Here is a 20,796-nt window from a genome sequence, read left to right as displayed (position 1 = left end):
TCAAATACACAAATTAGAAGTAGACAAAAAAATAAAAAAAAATGTTGCAACAGGGTATAATTTGCCATAGCAAATCACCTTATTCTGCACCAATCTGGGTTGTGCCGAAGAAGCTTGATGCTTCTAATGTTCAAAAATGGCGAATAGTAGTAGATTATCGTAAGTTGAACGATATCACTGTAAGCGACAAGTATCCAATTCCGATCATGGATGAAGTACTTGATAAGCTTGGTAAATGTATGTATTTTAGCACTATCGATCTAACAAAGGGATTCCATCAGATTGAAATGGATCCAGATGATAGAATAAAAACAGCTTTTACCACTCAGAGCGGCCATTTTGAATTTTTGCGTATGCCGTTCGAGCTTAAAAATGCACCGTCGACCTTCCAAAGACTAATGAATACGGTATTAGATGGCTTGATTGGAAAAATTTGCATGGTCTACTTGGATGACATTATCGTCTTTAGCACTTCACTTCAAGAGCACATCGAAGCTCTTGAAAGGGTATTCCGCAGGCTCGATGAAGCAAATTTAAAGGTACATGTCGATAAGACCGAGTTTTTAAAAAAGGAGACGGAATTCCTCGGACACATTGTAACACCCGAGGGAATCAAACCCAACCCTAATAAAATAAACTCAATTTTGGAGTACCCATTGCCAAAAACTGAGAAAGAGATAAAGCAATTTCTGGGACTAATTGGCTTTTACAGAAAATTTATTAGGGATTTTTCTAAAATTTCAAAGCCTTTAACACGGTGCTTAAAGAAAGGCAACCAAATAGTCATAAACGAAGAGTATACAAATGCTGTAGATACGCTAAAACTTCTAATTACAAAAGGTCCTGTTTTGGCATACCCAGACTATGAAAAACAGTTTACGTTAACAACGGATGCATCGAATGTAGCTCTTGGGGCTGTTTTAAGTCAGCAAGGTCATCCTGTATGCTTTGCAAGCCGCACTCTCAATGAACATGAGTTACACTATTCAACAACAGAGAAAGAATTGTTGGCTATTGTATGGGCAACTAAATATTTTCGCCCATATTTATATGGAAGAAAATTTGTCATAAATAGCGACCATTGACCTTTTCAATGGCTCCACAATTTGAAGGAGCCGAACTCAAAACTACAACGGTGGAAATGGAAACTTAACGATTTCGATTTTGATGTTAAGTACATACCAGGAAACGAGAACTTTGTAGCTGATGCATTGTCACGTATTGAGCTTAAAGAATGCTATTAACTATAATGACGCTTCATCCAACATGGCTACTACTCACTCTGCAACGGAATCCTATATTCCATTTTCAGAAAGACCCGTCAATGTTTTTAGACGACAGTTGAAACTGCTAAAAAGTAATGAAAATAGTTCACAAACAGAACAAATATTCAAAAACACTGTTACAACCATTAAATATATCAACCTAAACACTGTTCAAATAAAAGAAATAATTAAAACATTTTCAATTGGCAAAAGCGTAGCTATTTTTATGCCTGTTGATGAAGATTTTGTGCAATTTCAAAATGTTTTTAAAAGTCTTATTAACAACAAGCGACACAAAATATTGCGAGCAACAAAAGAGCTCCAAAATATTAGCGACTTTCCCGAATTTAAAACTAAAATTATCGAAATCAATTTAGAAGGTCTTCATCAAGGTATTGAAAAAATTGCGAATCGTTTTAAAAGGGAATATTACTATCCGAATTATTTAAAAGAAATTACTAAAATTGTTAATGAATGTGAGCTTTGTAATAAGTGCAAATATGACAATATTAGCAACAAAATTCCATTTAAAATAACACTACCTGTGTACGAAACTAGGGAAAAATTTATAATAGACTTTTGGGAATGGGATAAAAAACATTATCTTACTTGTATCGATTTGTATTCGAAATTTGGAACTGCCGAAGCAGTCGAAACACTAAATTGGTGAGAGACCAAACGGGCTCTTACAAAAGTTTTTAATACTATGGGACCTCCAAAGGTGTTAAAAATCGATCAGGACCAAGGTATTAATAACGTTAACATAAAACAGTGGTGTGATCAACTCAACATTCAAGTAGAAATTACTACGGAAAAAACGGGCATTGCAGATATTGAACGTTTTCACAAGACTCTGAATGAAAAACTTCGCATAATTAAAAGTTCAGACGACAAAGACCTGAAATACATGCAAATTGAACAAACTCTGTTTACGTACAATCATAGTATAGTACATGCTACTACCGCTGAAACTCCTTATAACATATTTTTCAATCGTTTAGCCCCTAAGTTCAATGCCCAACTTATAAAAGAAAAAAGAATAAATAATGCAAATAAAACACGTAGAGAAAACATCATAGATACTTCTTTAATCAATGCAGAAAACTCTAGAAAACGTCTAGACAAGACGAAAAATCCTTTCAGAAATGTAGCGTTAGTTAAAGCTGAAACCGACAATGAACATTTTATTGTAAAATTTAAGAATCGTAAGGTAAGGAAATACAAAACTCAATTTAAAAGAAAGAAAAAATTTAAAGAAAATTAAAATATTCTACATCATAGAAATCATGTATATCGTTTCAATTGCTTTCTAACTTTATTTTTGCAGTTGTTTAATATCTCACTTTAATTGAAGTCCTAATAACCTAAGTAGAAATTTAAGTTCGTAGTTTAAGTCTTTTGTATTAAAATCGAACCTTAATTAGTACTAGTTATCTTTGGTGTAAGACATGATCAAGTGTTAAAATATTATCTGAAAATCAATCTTTCTTTTTGGTGGGAGGAGTGACATATGCAAGTATGTACTAATTATTTATACATACTGTTTATGTACCTTCTCTGCTTAGAGCTAAGATTTCGACTCGCTGTCCTGAGCGAAGCTCAAGTCAGTCGTTAGTCAACAGCCGAAATTATAAGACGTCAATAAATTAGTTATTAAATAAAAATAAATGTGTAAAATATTACTGGCGCAGTCCCCTTAAAGAACCTACGTACTACTTTCTAAATAAGTATACATAAGCTGTTAAAAAAAAAATTAAGTTGTACTAGTATAAAAGAACAATAAAACCAAAAATTATTCAACTGTTTAAAAAATTGTGTGTGGATATAAAATTTACATTAACTGTAGGTACGTGAAGTACAAAAGTCAACATTAAATGACCTCTATATAGAGAGTACATATATAAATCAACATATACGCAAAATTCGTTATAGAATAAAAGAACACTAAAACCAAAAACTATTCAACTGTTGCAAATAAATAAAAAAATACATATTAATAACTGCAAATAATTTGCACAAGTTCACCTTTAATGACCTCTATTGGTATAGAGAGTACATCAATCAACCTCTGGGCGATATTCGTAAATTTCGTTCTCACGAGTGAGTTAATATACGTATGTATGACGAGGAAGTTAATAAGCTTTGTCAGCAATGTGTATGAACGTCAAAGCTACACCAACTACTTCACAGACAACAATAGTTAGCCTAGGAGAGGTAACACAGGTGAGTGCAACAGCAGCACAGCCGATAGCTGAATTAGCAACAACTTCAACAAGCTTATTGACAACAACATCACTAACAATGGCTGAAGCTAGAGCGCGTACCGTACAAAGCATTAAGTTGGTCGCTCCATTTGATGGGGATAGAAATTATTTAGCGATGTTTATTGATTGCCTAAATGCGCTGATTCCAGCATCGCATACTCTTAGGGAGGAAGAGAAACCATTTTATTTTCAATGCATAGTAAGTACTCTTCGTGGCCCGGCATTGGACGTAGTAAGAAGAGAGCAACCTGCAATATGGGAAACGTAGTAAGAAGAGAGCAACCTGCAACATGGGAAACGTTGAGAGCTCTTTTAATTGATGAGTTTGCAGATCCTACACCAGTCACAACTGCAATATTATTAATTAGTAACATAAGGTATAAAGGTAGTGTAAGGCTACTTTGCGAAGAAATAAACACAGAGGTTTGTAAAATAAAAGATAACATAAAATTAAGAGAGTCAAATACTTCAACCATAAATTTTCTTAGTTCTGAGTTAAAGCAAATTAGTTCAAAAACTCTTAAGAGAGAATTGCCATTTCATTTAGTAGCGTTAGTTAATGCTAATATGGTTACGGATCTTAATTCCGCCATTCGCGTTTTAAAAGAAAATTTAGTTTACGATAGTGTAACTGAAAAAAATTTAAAAAGCAAACAAACAAAACAGCAGTTTAGTAATCATCGAAACTCAAATGCGCTTTCAGCTTTAGCTAGTAATACTTTTGTGAATGCTCAACAATACACTCCTAATAATAATAGTCTTACCGATATGCAGCGGTATTATCCAACTAGTCATGATTTTACTAATGTTCAACAAACGCCGTACTACAATGCCCGTTTTAGTAATAATGCACAAAATCAAACATATCACCCACAATTTAATATTCCTAACAATTTTAGTAACCCACAGTCCTCACATAATAACCCAGTAGTGTATCCACAACAAGTGTACAATAATCGGATAAGTAATTCAAATCAGTCTAGAATTAAGCGTTTCGGAAATCCTGAACCTATGGAACAGGATAGCGAAAATTTTCGGCTAGAGGCCTTGGATACTTACCAAAAGTTGAATTAAAATTCGAAAACCGCCCTTTAAAGTTTCTAATTGATACAGGCTCCTCAGTAAGCTTAATTAGACCTAACCTTTTCAAATCAAAAGTTTTAGAAACGAAATCAATTACTCTCACAACAGTTACAGGGGAGATAACATTAAATAAAATTCAAAAATTGCATAATAAGTGCGAAAAAATGGATTTAATATTTTACGTTTTCGATTTTTCGTCAAAATATGATGGTTTGTTAGGGTTCGATGTACTCCAAAAACTAAACGCTAAAATTGATATTGTTCGCAAATCTATTATTTTAAACGATGTAGTATATAAGTTTGTAGATAATATTGCTACAAAGCCATGCCAATTTTTTGAAAATTTAAGTATAACTAGTAATTCCAAAGATTTTGGATTTCGACTCGAACATCTGAATAAGGAAGAGCTTACCATTATAAAACAACTTTTAAATAAATACAATAGTATATTTTATAGGGAAGGTGACACGCTAACGTTCACAAATAAGATTAAACATAAAATTAAGACGATACATGAAGATCCTATATACGTCAGATCCTATAGGTATCCTCAAATACACAAATTAGAAGTAGACAAAAAAATAAAAAAAAATGTTGCAACAGGGTATAATTTGCCATAGCAAATCACCTTATTCTGCACCAATCTGGGTTGTGCCGAAGAAGCTTGATGCTTCTAATGTTCAAAAATGGCGAATAGTAGTAGATTATCGTAAGTTGAACGATATCACTGTAAGCGACAAGTATCCAATTCCGATCATGGATGAAGTACTTGATAAGCTTGGTAAATGTATGTATTTTAGCACTATCGATCTAACAAAGGGATTCCATCAGATTGAAATGGATCCAGATGATAGAATAAAAACAGCTTTTACCACTCAGAGCGGCCATTTTGAATTTTTGCGTATGCCGTTCGAGCTTAAAAATGCACCGTCGACCTTCCAAAGACTAATGAATACGGTATTAGATGGCTTGATTGGAAAAATTTGCATGGTCTACTTGGATGACATTATCGTCTTTAGCACTTCACTTCAAGAGCACATCGAAGCTCTTGAAAGGGTATTCCGCAGGCTCGATGAAGCAAATTTAAAGGTACATGTCGATAAGACCGAGTTTTTAAAAAAGGAGACGGAATTCCTCGGACACATTGTAACACCCGAGGGAATCAAACCCAACCCTAATAAAATAAACTCAATTTTGGAGTACCCATTGCCAAAAACTGAGAAAGAGATAAAGCAATTTCTGGGACTAATTGGCTTTTACAGAAAATTTATTAGGGATTTTTCTAAAATTTCAAAGCCTTTAACACGGTGCTTAAAGAAAGGCAACCAAATAGTCATAAACGAAGAGTATACAAATGCTGTAGATACGCTAAAACTTCTAATTACAAAAGGTCCTGTTTTGGCATACCCAGACTATGAAAAACAGTTTACGTTAACAACGGATGCATCGAATGTAGCTCTTGGCGCTGTTTTAAGTCAGCAAGGTCATCCTGTATGCTTTGCAAGCCGCACTCTCAATGAACATGAGTTACACTATTCAACAACAGAGAAAGAATTGTTGGCTATTGTATGGGCAACTAAATATTTTCGCCCATATTTATATGGAAGAAAATTTGTCATAAATAGCGACCATTGACCTTTTCAATGGCTCCACAATTTGAAGGAGCCGAACTCAAAACTACAACGGTGGAAATGGAAACTTAACGATTTCGATTTTGATGTTAAGTACATACCAGGAAACGAGAACTTTGTAGCTGATGCATTGTCACGTATTGAGCTTAAAGAATGCTATTAACTATAATGACGCTTCATCCAACATGGCTACTACTCACTCTGCAACGGAATCCTATATTCCATTTTCAGAAAGACCCGTCAATGTTTTTAGACGACAGTTGAAACTGCTAAAAAGTAATGAAAATAGTTCACAAACAGAACAAATATTCAAAAACACTGTTACAACCATTAAATATATCAACCTAAACACTGTTCAAATAAAAGAAATAATTAAAACATTTTCAATTGGCAAAAGCGTAGCTATTTTTATGCCTGTTGATGAAGATTTTGTGCAATTTCAAAATGTTTTTAAAAGTCTTATTAACAACAAGCGACACAAAATATTGCGAGCAACAAAAGAGCTCCAAAATATTAGCGACTTTCCCGAATTTAAAACTAAAATTATCGAAATCAATTTAGAAGGTCTTCATCAAGGTATTGAAAAAATTGCGAATCGTTTTAAAAGGGAATATTACTATCCGAATTATTTAAAAGAAATTACTAAAATTGTTAATGAATGTGAGCTTTGTAATAAGTGCAAATATGACAATATTAGCAACAAAATTCCATTTAAAATAACACTACCTGTGTACGAAACTAGGGAAAAATTTATAATAGACTTTTGGGAATGGGATAAAAAACATTATCTTACTTGTATCGATTTGTATTCGAAATTTGGAACTGCCGAAGCAGTCGAAACACTAAATTGGTGAGAGACCAAACGGGCTCTTACAAAAGTTTTTAATACTATGGGACCTCCAAAGGTGTTAAAAATCGATCAGGACCAAGGTATTAATAACGTTAACATAAAACAGTGGTGTGATCAACTCAACATTCAAGTAGAAATTACTACGGAAAAAACGGGCATTGCAGATATTGAACGTTTTCACAAGACTCTGAATGAAAAACTTCGCATAATTAAAAGTTCAGACGACAAAGACCTGAAATACATGCAAATTGAACAAACTCTGTTTACGTACAATCATAGTATAGTACATGCTACTACCGCTGAAACTCCTTATAACATATTTTTCAATCGTTTAGCCCCTAAGTTCAATGCCCAACTTATAAAAGAAAAAAGAATAAATAATGCAAATAAAACACGTAGAGAAAACATCATAGATACTTCTTTAATCAATGCAGAAAACTCTAGAAAACGTCTAGACAAGACGAAAAATCCTTTCAGAAATGTAGCGTTAGTTAAAGCTGAAACCGACAATGAACATTTTATTGTAAAATTTAAGAATCGTAAGGTAAGGAAATACAAAACTCAATTTAAAAGAAAGAAAAAATTTAAAGAAAATTAAAATATTCTACATCATATAAATCATGTATATCGTTTCAATTGCTTTCTAACTTTATTTTTGCAGTTGTTTAATATCTCACTTTAATTGAAGTCCTAATAACCTAAGTAGAAATTTAAGTTCGTAGTTTAAGTCTTTTGTATTAAAATCGAACCTTAATTAGTACTAGTTATCTTTGGTGTAAGACATGATCAAGTGTTAAAATATTATCTTAAAATCAATCTTTCTTTTTGGTGGGAGGAGTGACATATGCAAGTATGTACTAATTATTTATACATACTGTTTATGTACCTTCTCTGCTTAGAGCTAAGATTTCGACTCGCTGTCCTGAGCGAAGCTCAAGTCAGTCGTTAGTCAACAGCCGAAATTATAAGACGTCAATAAATTAGTTATTAAATAAAAATAAATGTGTAAAATATTACTTGTACATATTTATTTATGTTTAAGTTTTCAAAAATTTCTTTACCGTAGTTCAGCGCCTCTTTCCTTGTTTCTGTTTTATAACAGAATTTTTTGGCGTTCTTAAATCCAGTAACGTAGTCACTGAAGAATTTTTTAATGTGGCGAAATTGCTCTAGTGCTTCATTGTATGATATAATTTCACCCGCATCATGGGTGCATACTTCATTTAGGTCTTCGATTTCTTTATCAGATAATTTCCCAGTAACATTTTCGTCAATGACAATGTCAAATGCTGCTCTTCCCCATTTTCATTCCAAAGCTTTATCAAAGCCGATAACTTCGATATGAGAATATCTGCATCGAAGTCAAAAATGTTAATCATGTTCAAACTTTTTTGAAACCTGCATTTTAAAAACATTCTTTAATTGTTTTCATCTTTACGTTGTGACATGCAGTATTAATAAAATAAGCAGCCTCCAAAATGTCAAATGTTTTTGTAAGTTTGTTCATTGAAATGTCTTCTACTCTAGTCAATATATCTATATATATAAAAGAAAGTCGTGTTAGTTACATCACTTATAACTCAAGAACGGCAGAACAGATTTGGCTGAAAATTGGTAGGGAGGTAGCTTAGGGCCAGGAGACGAACATAGGATACTTTTTATCTCTTTATGTCAAAATTTAATACAACTCATAAATACAAAAATTATATTTCAAATCATAAGCATTTGTTCAAAATTCATGTTTGTAGGAATCATTTCAATATTTCATTTCTTCAAAAAAAAAAAAAACAATAAAAACAACCTTACATCTTCGTCTATATAAATATGTATGTATGTAAAAATGAATCGCCAAAATGTATGTACGCGCATAACTTTAATACGACTGAACGAAATTGGATAATTCTTTTTTTAAAATATTCGTTTAGGTTCAGGGATTATTCGAATAATTGCCGGAAAACCCCTAAAAACAGTCCTTTTCTTTTTCTCATACAAACGAATGAATGTTTGTTCGTTAGTAACGCTAAGAGAACGGCTGAACCAATATTGATGAAATTTTAAGATGTTGTTCGTTGTGGATTAGGGAAGGTTTAGAAATAAAAACATCTTATACTTTTCATGAAAAGTCGGCAAATTGGATAATTCCAAAAAGTAACTTTTTTCCAAAAACATTTTTTTTCAATTTCTGTTTTGTTTTTCAATATTTTGATTTGGAAATTATTTGAATAGTTCAGTCTCGATCGCTTGCTTTTTTATTCCGGCTATTCAAGAGAAAAATTATTACTATTACGATTTACGATGCTTTACGACAGGTTGTGAATTGAACAATTGAAAATTATTCAGTGAAAACTTTACGTGTGAAAGATCCAGTATTATATGAAGTGGTGGAAAGCAATATGGTTCATGGACCTTGCGGACACTACAATCCCTTTTCGGTTTATATGTCTAACAATAAATGCACGAAACACTATCCGCTTGCTTTTCTTTCGGAATCGCAAACTGGAAATGATGGATATCCACTCCATCGACGTAGCTCATCAGACGACCATGCAACTTAGAGTAGTGAATATCGAAGTTGACAACATATGGATCGTACTATATTCTCCACTGTTGTTTAATTCACATTCTAAACTCATATCAATGTTTTGCAGTTTGGTGTAATCTATAAAATACGTTTGTAAGTACGTCACCAAGGGAAGCAACATGGCGCTTAATGGTCTTAAACGATACGGTCCATACGTGAACTGCAATAAAGCGCTTTGTAGGATATTTACTTTTGCAATTCATGAACGGTTTCCGATTGTTGTGTGTCTCGCAGTTAAAATGGAGATTGGCCAAAGAGTTTATTTCAGCCCAGAGAATACATTACAGCCGGTGGTAACACCGCCAACAACAAAACTAACATTGACGAGTTTTTTTCTCAACTTTCGTCAGTGATCCGCTTACGAGAACATTGCTCTATTTGAAAATACCTTGCATTCATGGAATGCATCGTCGAAGAAATAGTTACGCTGAAAGCAAGACCGAACAGTAGATGGACATTCAGGTGTGTTCTCAACTAATGTATTAGGATGAATTTACACAACCCACCCAAAAAACGATGATTGCTTCTACCTTCGGTTGCTACTGATTAATGTTCGCGGCGTATTGCGTACTGTGAATGGTATGGTGTGTGCAATTACAATTGCTGGAACACGATAATCAGTGGAAACAAATGTTGGACGATGCGATAGCTACTTCGAATGCCACTGAAGTTCCCACACTTTTCGCGATAATCATTTCACCATATCAGCCTTTAAATCCGCGTCAATTATGAGATACGAACAAAAATGACATTGTCGAAGACATTTTACATCGTATTCGCTAAAAATTGGAAATGGGTCAATTCCGGTTGATGCTTCCGGTGGTTTGATATCAATTCCATCTGTGGTTTATCAATTAACGAAAGATGAACTCATCACCAATCTTCGGACATTGGCCAAATTATCTTAACTATGATTCCTTAAATGCACGCGCAATATTAACTGCCAAAAAATACAGATGTTCTTGACTTAAACTGGAAGATTCAAAGTCAAATTCCGAAAGACTTGCGCTCATACAAATCGACCGATCGTCTTGCCATTGAAGACGTCGCCGTGAATTATCCAGTGGAGTTTCTAAATTCTTTGGAGAGGCTTGGTATGCCACCGCATCATTTGCGTCTCAAAGTTTGATCTGCCGTTATTATGTTTTGCAATCTGCAAGCGCCGAAACTATGTAATGGAACCCGACTGATTGTGACGCAGCTATCGAATACAAAGGGCTGAATGCTTGATTCAACGAATTTCTTTGAGTTCCAACGATTTGCCATTTCAGTTTCCAGCGAAAATTGCATTTGAGATGACATTCAACAGGACACAAGGATAGTCGCATAGTGTGTGCAATAAGTTTGGAAATTCTATGTTTTTCACTCGGCCAGATATACGTGGCGTGCACACGAGTTGGAAAGCAATCTTTTCTGTACACCGGAACAGAAACCAAAAAATTTTGTTTATCAAGCTGCGTTACATTGAAAAAAAAAAAATGAAATGATAAATTCAACTTTCTTTTCATTTCAAAACACATAATTTCACGCAGGACAACGGCTGCGGGGCCAGCTAGTATTTTATAATATTACATTTGTAGTGAAGTCCAAAATTTTTTAAGATTTTTGCTTTTTGTTTCTAATAACGATTTAGAGTTTTCTTGAAGCGGTGAGCCCGAAAGTCTAGTGTAGCATCTTAATAAACTGTCACTTTCTGAAATAAATTTAGCAACTGAGCGTGTAGCTCTTGCCGGTGTATTTTGATTTTTATTATTATTCATTATTTTTAATGTATGGTAAAATATCTATCAAAATTAATTAAATTTTTCTCGGTGTAAACCGATACTTTTTTTACAAATGTTTTTCTGGAAAAAATAAGAATTCAGATTTTTGGACGACTATATAATAAATGTGGCATTGATTTTATATACCAATTAAAATAATAAATTTAAAATGAGCAATGATATTTTGATTTATGCTCGTAAAAGTTTATTAAATTTAAGACTTCGCTCATTACCAACCCATTTTGCATATTTTTCTGTGAATTAACAATATTAAACTAAATATTACCCTATTAATTTTTTGGTAAAATGTCATTTTGAAAATGTACTTTATTTTTATAATATAACACAACCGTCTTAATACTCGCTCTACTAAATTTAATATTACTGAAATGAAAATGCCGTCGGCATATGAGTAAATGGGATATGTTGCCACTTCGAAATTATCATAGAAATGAAAACTGCGCTGTCAAACTGCTGAAGTGACAGCTTATTGCTTTAAATATATGGCTCGCGAATTAGTATTCCATATATTGCTTTCCATAAGCAATAAAGAGTCTCTACAGGCAATAGGCACGGCAATATAGTTAGTATGACATAAATTTTATCCTGTCGAGATGCCCCGTAATGTTTTGCATAATTCTGTTTGTTTTTGTTTTGCACTATATCAGGAATAAAGGAATGTCCAACTTATTCCAGTGTGAGAGCGCTTCAAAATTAGCGTTTTTTACAACATTTTTCCATTATGGCCAGATTGAACAAAATAATAATTTTTGGGCATTTAAATTAAAACACCCAACATTTAGTACGAATAAAAATTACTATATAGTGGTTATTTATTATATGGAGAAACTTTATAAATATTTTTATAGTATATAAGAACGATTGATTTTTGACTTTTCAATACACAATAAAAGGATTTAAGCTTGTTCGCTCTCAATCATTAAATGTTTTAAAAAATTGAAAATATTGACATTGAAAATAATACTATGATGCGTCAAATTACACAACGTTTTTCAAATACCTTTCAATTTCAAAAATTTATTTAATTTTCATTGTTTTACATTTTTTATAAGTGGTCTTGAACGATGCAACAAATCCCTCCGTTTACATATTTTTTTGGTAAGATTTCAATCTGGCTATCGCTCGTTTCCAATTGCTAAACGTAAAAACCTCCTGAACTCGATCAACTGTCAAAGTTCAGGAGGTTTTGGCGTTTAGCAATTGTTCTCTCACTTCCAATGAGAGAGGAGTTGGACATCTCTTTATCTCTGATTATATATTTACACGACGAAAAGAACGCGAAAACGGATTCCGTAAAACAGATGTTTTCGGTATGCACTATTATATATATACGAGTACATATCTCTCATTTGCTGCAAGACCGGCATAAGTCCAAAAATTGGATTCTCCAGAAAACGCGTTTACACGGTGACTCCAACCTTGCACCTCTTCTCAAGCGGAGCATATAAGAGGTATTCATATGAATTTTTCACTCAACATGAAGTGTGATATAACGAACAATTCTGCAGCATTAACTCAAAAATCACGTTTTTTGATTTATGCCGGTCTTGCAGCAAATGAGCGATATGTAAATAATCATATGTTCTAATAATTATGATGTTATAAGTATGTAATTTGTATGTTAAGGTTTCTGTGAATATGTGTTTGTGGTATGTACATACATACATAAGTGTATTAAGAATATATGAGGAGAAATATATTTCCACTATGAAGATATGCGAATACATATGTATGTATGTTCTTTTTGCAACTCTTGCTTTGTTTTTTATGTTATAATTTTCATTTATGTTTGTACCTTTGCTTATTTCATTTATGCAAACCTGCTTATTGTTTTGTTAAACATAAGAGGTATGACGGAAAAATTGCAAGTTTTTTGTTTGTTAATAAGTGCTTGAATACACAAAGGTAAGCTAGTAAGTAGGCATCGAATAATTAGGTATTTGTATTTATGTATGTGTGCATATATCATTTACAATATATACATATGTGCATATAATATATTAAATGACTAAATATAAATAATATACATATTAAAAGATACGCTCGCTTGGTTAGTTATCCTGTGCAGGGTGTGTGTAGGTATGTACATATGTTGCCCTAATGCCTTCTGCGTTTTTGTTCCTTTTTCTGTGTTTTTTTTTTTGTGTTTTCACAATTGTCACTTTTTGTCACCTTTTTCCAGGTTTTACATTATGCCACTAAATAAGAACTTATACATATACATACATACATATACGTATATGCGCGTCACTGAACTTTTTTCATATATTTATGTACATATCTGTATGTTTTATTTATGTCACCGCACCATATACATATGTACATATCGCTCATTTGCTGCAAGACCGGCATAAGTCAAAAAAATCGATTCTCCAGAAAACGCGTTTAAAGTTTTCAACTGACTACAACCTTACACGGTGACTCCAACCTTACACCTCTTCTCAAGCGGAGCATATAAGAGGTATTCATACGAATTTTTCACTCAACATGAAGTATGATATAACGAATAATTCTGCAGCCTTAACTCAAAAATCACGTTTTTTGATTTATGCCGGTCTTGCAGCAAATGAGCGATATGTCGATCTGTTTTTGTTATAAAATTCCGTAAAAAGGAATAATGCCTTTCGGTAAGGCTCGAAGTTCATGAATAATTTTTAATTTAATGTAAAAACGTAATTTTGACACTTTACATAAAATCAATATGAATAAAAAATGTAAATAACGTAATTTAATAAATGATTTAAATTTCGGCGAGCAGACGGTAACGGCATTCGGATGTTGATCGTTCGTATTGGGTTGAACGAAGTGCGCATAATTGATGTTGAGCAAAATAAAAGTAAAAATGTCTGTGAATGTGTAAAAACAGCGAAGATCCCATCCTTTTGAAAGTTGACATCTACTATGGTGAAATCAAATGGTTTCCTAGGTGTGGTGTATTGGTGATGATGTGGTGGGCAGTATTAGAGTGTGCAATTAGTTGTTCCGTGCAGAGTGGGTGGAAGCTTAACTCATTTCAACATAGATTTCAGCAGATGGAGATTACTGTGCAAAACATATGTATTGGGGCTCACGACTGATTAATCCGACGACAGCTGTATTACACTATAGGCAATAACCATGACACAATATCTCCTGGTAAGTCGACATATTGACTTAGTGATCTACCCAATATACCAGATGTAATTGATTTTACTGTAAACAAAAATATAGATAAATTGCACATTGATATATGTATGTACTGACTTATCTTCTGATCACTCTCCTGTACTAATTTTAGTTGATTTAAAAGTGGGGCTAACATCTTATGAAACGATTTGGTTATAGGGATGCAAACATCGTGAAATTAAACATCGATGGTTCGATGTATCGATGTTTCTTGAAACAACATCGAAATCCAAAACATCGGCCATTGAAACGTCGATGTATCGAAACATCGATGGATTTTTGAACTTTTTTAACGTATTTTATTAGTGAGCATAAAAAGCTTATTTCAGAACCATAAATAAGTAAAATACTGTAGTACGCCTTTAATTGATATTTATTTTAGCTACCTATTAAAACCTTTTCTCAATAAATAAAAGATATAAATAGTTTTTGAATAAACAACAAATTACTTATTTAAAACAGAATTTAAAAATAATAATTTGGAAAGTCTTTTCCCTGTCAAGCGATTTCTTTGCTGTGTCATCGTTGTTCCAGCTTTAGCAAACAACCGTTCACTAGGGACTGAAGTGGCTGGATAAATATTTGGAAGCTTGTTTATACAATTCAGGAAATACATTTTTCATATCATCCCATATTTCGGTTGGATTCTGATTGATAGAAGCAACAGCTGATCAAAGATACATTTGCACTTCAACTTCCGTTATTGTAATAGCAGATAAATTGGAAAACTTACATTTCATATTTTGGTGGGCCAACTGTTTATGAAGGCTCCAAATATCAAACGGGTTTTCTGTTGCACACTCATCGGAGATGCCAGTGCATCTTTAAAATGAAGAAATTTGAATCTCGGATCTAATACAGTAGCCAACGCCAGAACTGAATTAAATGCAAGTTTGTCAAATCTTTTATTCATGATCTTTTGCAGTTCACTTTTTAGCTCCCCTACAATGGCGTATTGAGCTGAAATTTTTGTCAGAGCTTCAGTTAAACAGCTTACTAAAGGTATAAGCTTGCTAATGGTAACGTAGATATCAGCCGAAAGCTCCCTGGTCAATCACCTCCTTAATTTTGTTCAGCTCGGAGGCATTTGTTGTTTGTGTTGTTTTGGCTGATAGGTAAAAAAATGTTGAAAGATGTAAAGACAAGAAAAATTGCAACAAAGCGCAACAGAAAATAAACAAAAACGAAAAATAAATAAATAATGAAAGCGACTGCAAGACACGAAATATCTTCAAGGAGAGCGGAAGTTATTATTCGCTTTGGCATAAACGAAAATGTGAATGCAAATTTTTTTAGGTGTATGCGTCTTCATAATGCTACGAGCACCGTGTTTTATGGACAAATAATGTTGCAAGGGGGACAAAGCAAAGGTGGAACGAGGCGACTGGCGTTGGCAACTGAGTAGAAGAAACTACAAAGTCAGTAAGGGTAAAAATACAAACACTATTAGTTGACATAAAGATGCGAAAAACAAATTAATTTGCCACATGAGTGAATGTGAAAAGTGCAACGGTAGCAGATGCGTGGGGTGAAAAGTCGTGTCTCAAAGTCATTAAAGGTCAATTGGCAGATTTCATAGTGCAACACTTACAAAGGTGTGTGAAAAGTAGATAAAAAACAGCAAAACAAAAAGTTTATGTTTATTTTGCCTTCTCCTTCAATGTTTCATACTTAAAAGTGACTACAGTTACCTTCTCTAATCCAGTTGCCTTGAAATTTGTTTGCTTATTGAAGTTTTACAAGTTCAGTTTACAGCCTCCACGCTTTCATTTCTGGTGGCGGCTTAGTGTGAATCACAGCGCACCACTTTATTAATTTCTTGACCCCATAATCCTTTGCATGCTGCCAAATTTAGATTGCACGTGTCCTTCGACTATTTTGACTATACTAGGAGACGATTCAATACATACAGTCTTCTTATTACTATTGTCGGATAACTCACTTGACGTTGTCGTCCCAGCGGTTGGTGATATGTTACTTATTTCAGAAATGTTTCGCTGTTTTGGTTCCGAGTGCGGCGTAGTTTCGGAGGAGCATTCTGCATTATCAACTTGATCGAGTAATACCTTTTTATGTACATTCTCAACGTGACAGCGACGATTCGACGTGTTACCTGGTGAAAAAATATGTAAGTGGTTATCCCCCACAAGTAAAATAAAAGTCTCCGTTTCGCTGAAGTTTATAATTTATAAGTTTATTTAGAACGAAAATATTTTACTTTGTACAAATATTGTTTATTAGAATTAAAGGTTTTAATTATTTAAGTAATCGACTTAAACGTAGGTATGTAAATATCGCGCCAGATCGCTGTTGCCAAAATGCTAACTTTAGCGGGCGGGACGGGTATTGTAGACGGAAAAAATTTAGTTGAGTGCGAACTTAAGCACGGTTGCGTGTTACAAAGCGTAAAGTGTCGAATTGATGATGTGCGCAGTGGTAAATCGAAAGTAGAGGTACAAACTGGATGTGACGAATGTTTAGAACGGATTGTTTTTAACGAATTGAGGCTGCCTTCCCGTTGCGCATCCTTTTTGTTGACAGGGTTGGTGTACAAATGTGTTTAGTTGTGTTGTAATCATCAGCTGTGGTGAATTACACAGGAGCCAATCGGCTAATTCGGCTATTATTTGATCGAGTAGTTGTGGCTTTAGAGAAGTGCTCACAATACTGATCTGTTATAGTTTTATTTGCTAATGAAAGTTTCTTTAACTTTTGCGATTTACTTAATTGTGATCTAAAGTTTTTGTTCTCAACCTGAGTTGATCTGGTGGAAACTGGTTCTGTAACTAGTTCTCTTTGTGATTCGCTATGCAGCGTTTGAACTTTTTGTGCCTTTGAGCAACATAGTGTCTCTTGGCAATTTTTCGAATTTTGGTTTTCGGGACTTGCTTTTGCAATTATAACCGTGGTTCTTTGTGAATAAGCGCTTCTTCGGGGTGAGATGGGATATTTGCCGTAATGAAGCATTGAATTGTGTCTTTTGTGACAATATAAGCAATTATATTTGCTTTTGTAATTTTTAAGATTGTGTGTATAAGACAAGCAGTTTGTTCAGAGTCTTCTTGATCTGACAAAGTTGTTCCTTTCGTTAATATTTAATTTCTTAAACTTCTCGCAAGTTTTAAGCTTATGCCCTCTTGTGCATAGTTTGCATGACGTGTGTGTTTTCTGTTCGGATATGAACGAGTGCGTTTTGCAAAAGCTTTTGTTTAAATTGTTTTTGTTACTAACTTGAGATCTATTTAAGCTTCCATTTTGGTCGTGTTTGTTCTTAGTTTTGATTATTTTTTATTCTAACCTTTCCGCAATTTCAAATTGGGTGGTGAGAAAATCTTTAATTAGTTGCCACGTTGGGCACTTTCTTCGTGATGAGAGCGATTGCTCCCATAGAAGTACCGACTTTTCTGGTAATGCGGCGGCGCAAATGTTTACCAGAATTGGGTCCCACCTGTCTGTGGGAATATTTAGTGTCAATAGAATCGACAAGCAATTTGAAACAGTGGATTCTAGTTTGATGAATTCTACACTTGTTCCTTTTTTAACTTTTGGCAAGTTGTTATCGACCAGTATTCTTTCATTTTCGTAACTCGCTTTTAGAGCTTCCCAAGCCAAATTGAAATTGTCGGCATTTAATGCGAACTGTTTAACTATTTCGCCTGCTTGACCTTTTGTTTTGTATCGGAGGTGATACAGTTTTTGTGCCTTTGATAGTTGTGGATGGTTGATGTAAACGGCTGTGAAGGAAGGAAGGACGGCCATTCTTCATAACATCCGTAAAGCGTTTCTGTATCACATGCAGGCACCTAGAGTTGGATGCCTGAGCTTGTCTCTTGGTTGTCTATTTGTGGCAGCTCTACTCTACTGTGGGGAGTAGGTGCAATTGCTTTAATGAGCTTTAATTGATCAGAGATCATAGCTTTCGTTTCTTCATATTGGTCATAGCAGTTTTCGTAAATTTTGTGGTAGATCTGAATCGTCAGAATCTACAATGGCGTCATGAGCCGCTTGGAGGCGAGTCCAAAAATTTTTTTCAGTTTTTATTTCTAGTAACGATTCCGAGTTTTCGTGAATCGGTGTAGATGCAAATCTAGTGCAGTATCTTAAAAAACTTTCACTTTCTGACATAAATTTAGCAACCTGTTTTGAGCGTGTAGCTGCTGCAGGTGTATTTTGATTAGTGTCGTTATTAACCATTTTTGCGAAATAATATTATTTATTTATTTTATTTTAGCTTTAAGTTTGAAAATATTCGCACTTTTACTTTATTACCACCTTTAAGTCCTTATGTTAGTATTTAGGTACACCCTAATACTTAGACTTGTGTGTATGTGCTCATGAAGGTACTTATGTTTTCTGTAATTGAGAGCTCGCTGAGGAGATCAAATGCTATTTACCGGCATTTTTTAAAGTCCAATAAAAAAAAACTAAGAACATTTTTACTATCAAATTTTTTATCAGATATTTATTGGAATTTTAAGAATACAAAAAAAAAAAAAAATTGTGATAATTTGATTAATTGCGGCGTGGTGGCGTGGCGGGGGTTGAAAATAAGGGTGTGCCCTTCCTGACACGATTCCAACTCTTTGGGTGATCCGAAGAAAAAAGTTTTTTTTTTTTTAATCAGTACAAAATGCCGCTATCGTCTGAACTAGGATAAAAAAAAAAATTCAGTAAATGGCAACTGTTTGAATTTTTTGCCCGTTTTTTGGCAAAGATCAAAATTTTTTAAAAATAGTAAAAATCAAATTTTTTTAATAATCCTAGTTCCGACCATAGAGAGATATATAAACAAGGTCCACACCAAATTTCTAGTTAATCGGTTCATTAGAACTTGAGAAATCATGTCAGAAGTGTTGAAAATAGTAGTTTCGAGAAAAACGCGATTAAAGTTTTACGTTATACGATATTCGCTCAACCATTATACGATATTCGCTCACTAAAATGGCTATAATTTTGAAAATAATTGGAGTTTTGAAAAATCCTTTTAGGGAGATATTTTTGAATATCAAAACTATAGAAATATAAAAAAAAAAATTCGATTTTTTCAAACTTCTAGACTAGAATACTCCCTTAAGCAACTGAGAGCTCGTTAGAGAGATCAATTCGCTTTTTTGATTAATATGCACAAATTGTTTGTGCTAATGTACATATATGAGCAAACAATATGCTGTAATGCTTGTGTAATTTTGCTTTTTTGTTTGGCAATATATTTGCACGACGAAAAGAGAGCGGGGAAAATGGATTCGGTAAAACAGATGTTTTCCGTAAGCACTATTATATATAAGTACGTGTAATATACCTGCACTCGGTAAATATGCATAGGTATGTCGGTTTTGTTGCTTTATATTTTTTTTTGTGTTGCTTTTAATATTATAATTTTAATGTTTGCCTTTGCTTATTTTGTTATATGCAATCTGACTTGCTGTTTTATTAAGCAGAAGGGATATTGCCGAAAAATTTTCGCAAGTAAATGCTTGTAGAAATATGTATATTTATGTTATATAGGCATTTTGATTTTTTTTTTCGGAAACGTAAGTTATTACCGTTTGGTACCAGTTTTGTTATATTACCCAAACGGATTTTTTAATACAGGTTATAAGTATTATTATATAAAACTTTGATTTCAGGAATACATATGTATGTACATATGTGCTTAAGATACAATAATAATAAATGGAATCGACACAACTCACTTTATCTTCCCGCAGGGGTTTTTTTGGGGGCTAATATTTGTATTACATGTGTATGAATGTACATATGTGAATGTGTATGAGATTTTATTGCCAATTCCTTGTTTCTCTCTTCTTCTATAGCCTTCCAGCAGTCTGGCTTCAAAGAACGTCTTCTATTTATCCTTCTCTGCTGGCTTCTTGAGCGAGTTGTTTGTTTGTATGTAAATATACATGTATTCGTTTTAGTTGTTTGCGCCCTTTATTTTGGTTTTTTGTTTGTTTATTTTATATATTTTTTTTGTTCGCCACTGTACTTCACCGCACTGACTTTTGTTTTTTTTTGTATATTTTGTTATTATCCGTTCATGTTCCGCACTCAGACCTCGCGAACTTTAGTTTTAGTTTGTTAAATCCATTTTTGATGTTTTTTGACACGCACGTTTTATACCGGAACTTTTTATTTTGGAAATTATTTGTTTATATATATATTTGCAGGTATAT

General features: G+C 33.6%; 1 protein-coding gene across 12 annotated transcripts in view; it reads right to left on the bottom strand.

Annotated features, from left to right (window-relative positions):
- LOC105225491 (uncharacterized) overlaps positions 1-20,796 on the bottom strand; it is a 232,280-nt gene that overhangs the window by 24,713 nt on the left and 186,771 nt on the right. Inside the window, exon 2 of one of the 12 annotated variants that reach the window (XR_007423231.1) lies at positions 16,598-16,736. The exons of the other annotated variants lie outside the window; for them this stretch is intronic. The gene's annotated coding sequence lies outside the window, so the exon portion shown is untranslated. Of the gene's footprint in view, positions 1-16,597; positions 16,737-20,796 lie in introns of those variants that run through there. 12 annotated transcript variants of the gene reach the window in all.

This window comes from Bactrocera dorsalis, chromosome 6 (assembly GCF_023373825.1).
Source record: "Bactrocera dorsalis isolate Fly_Bdor chromosome 6, ASM2337382v1, whole genome shotgun sequence".
Taxonomy (NCBI): Eukaryota; Metazoa; Arthropoda; class Insecta; order Diptera; family Tephritidae; genus Bactrocera; species Bactrocera dorsalis.
This window is presented reverse-complemented; position numbering and strand designations above follow the sequence as displayed.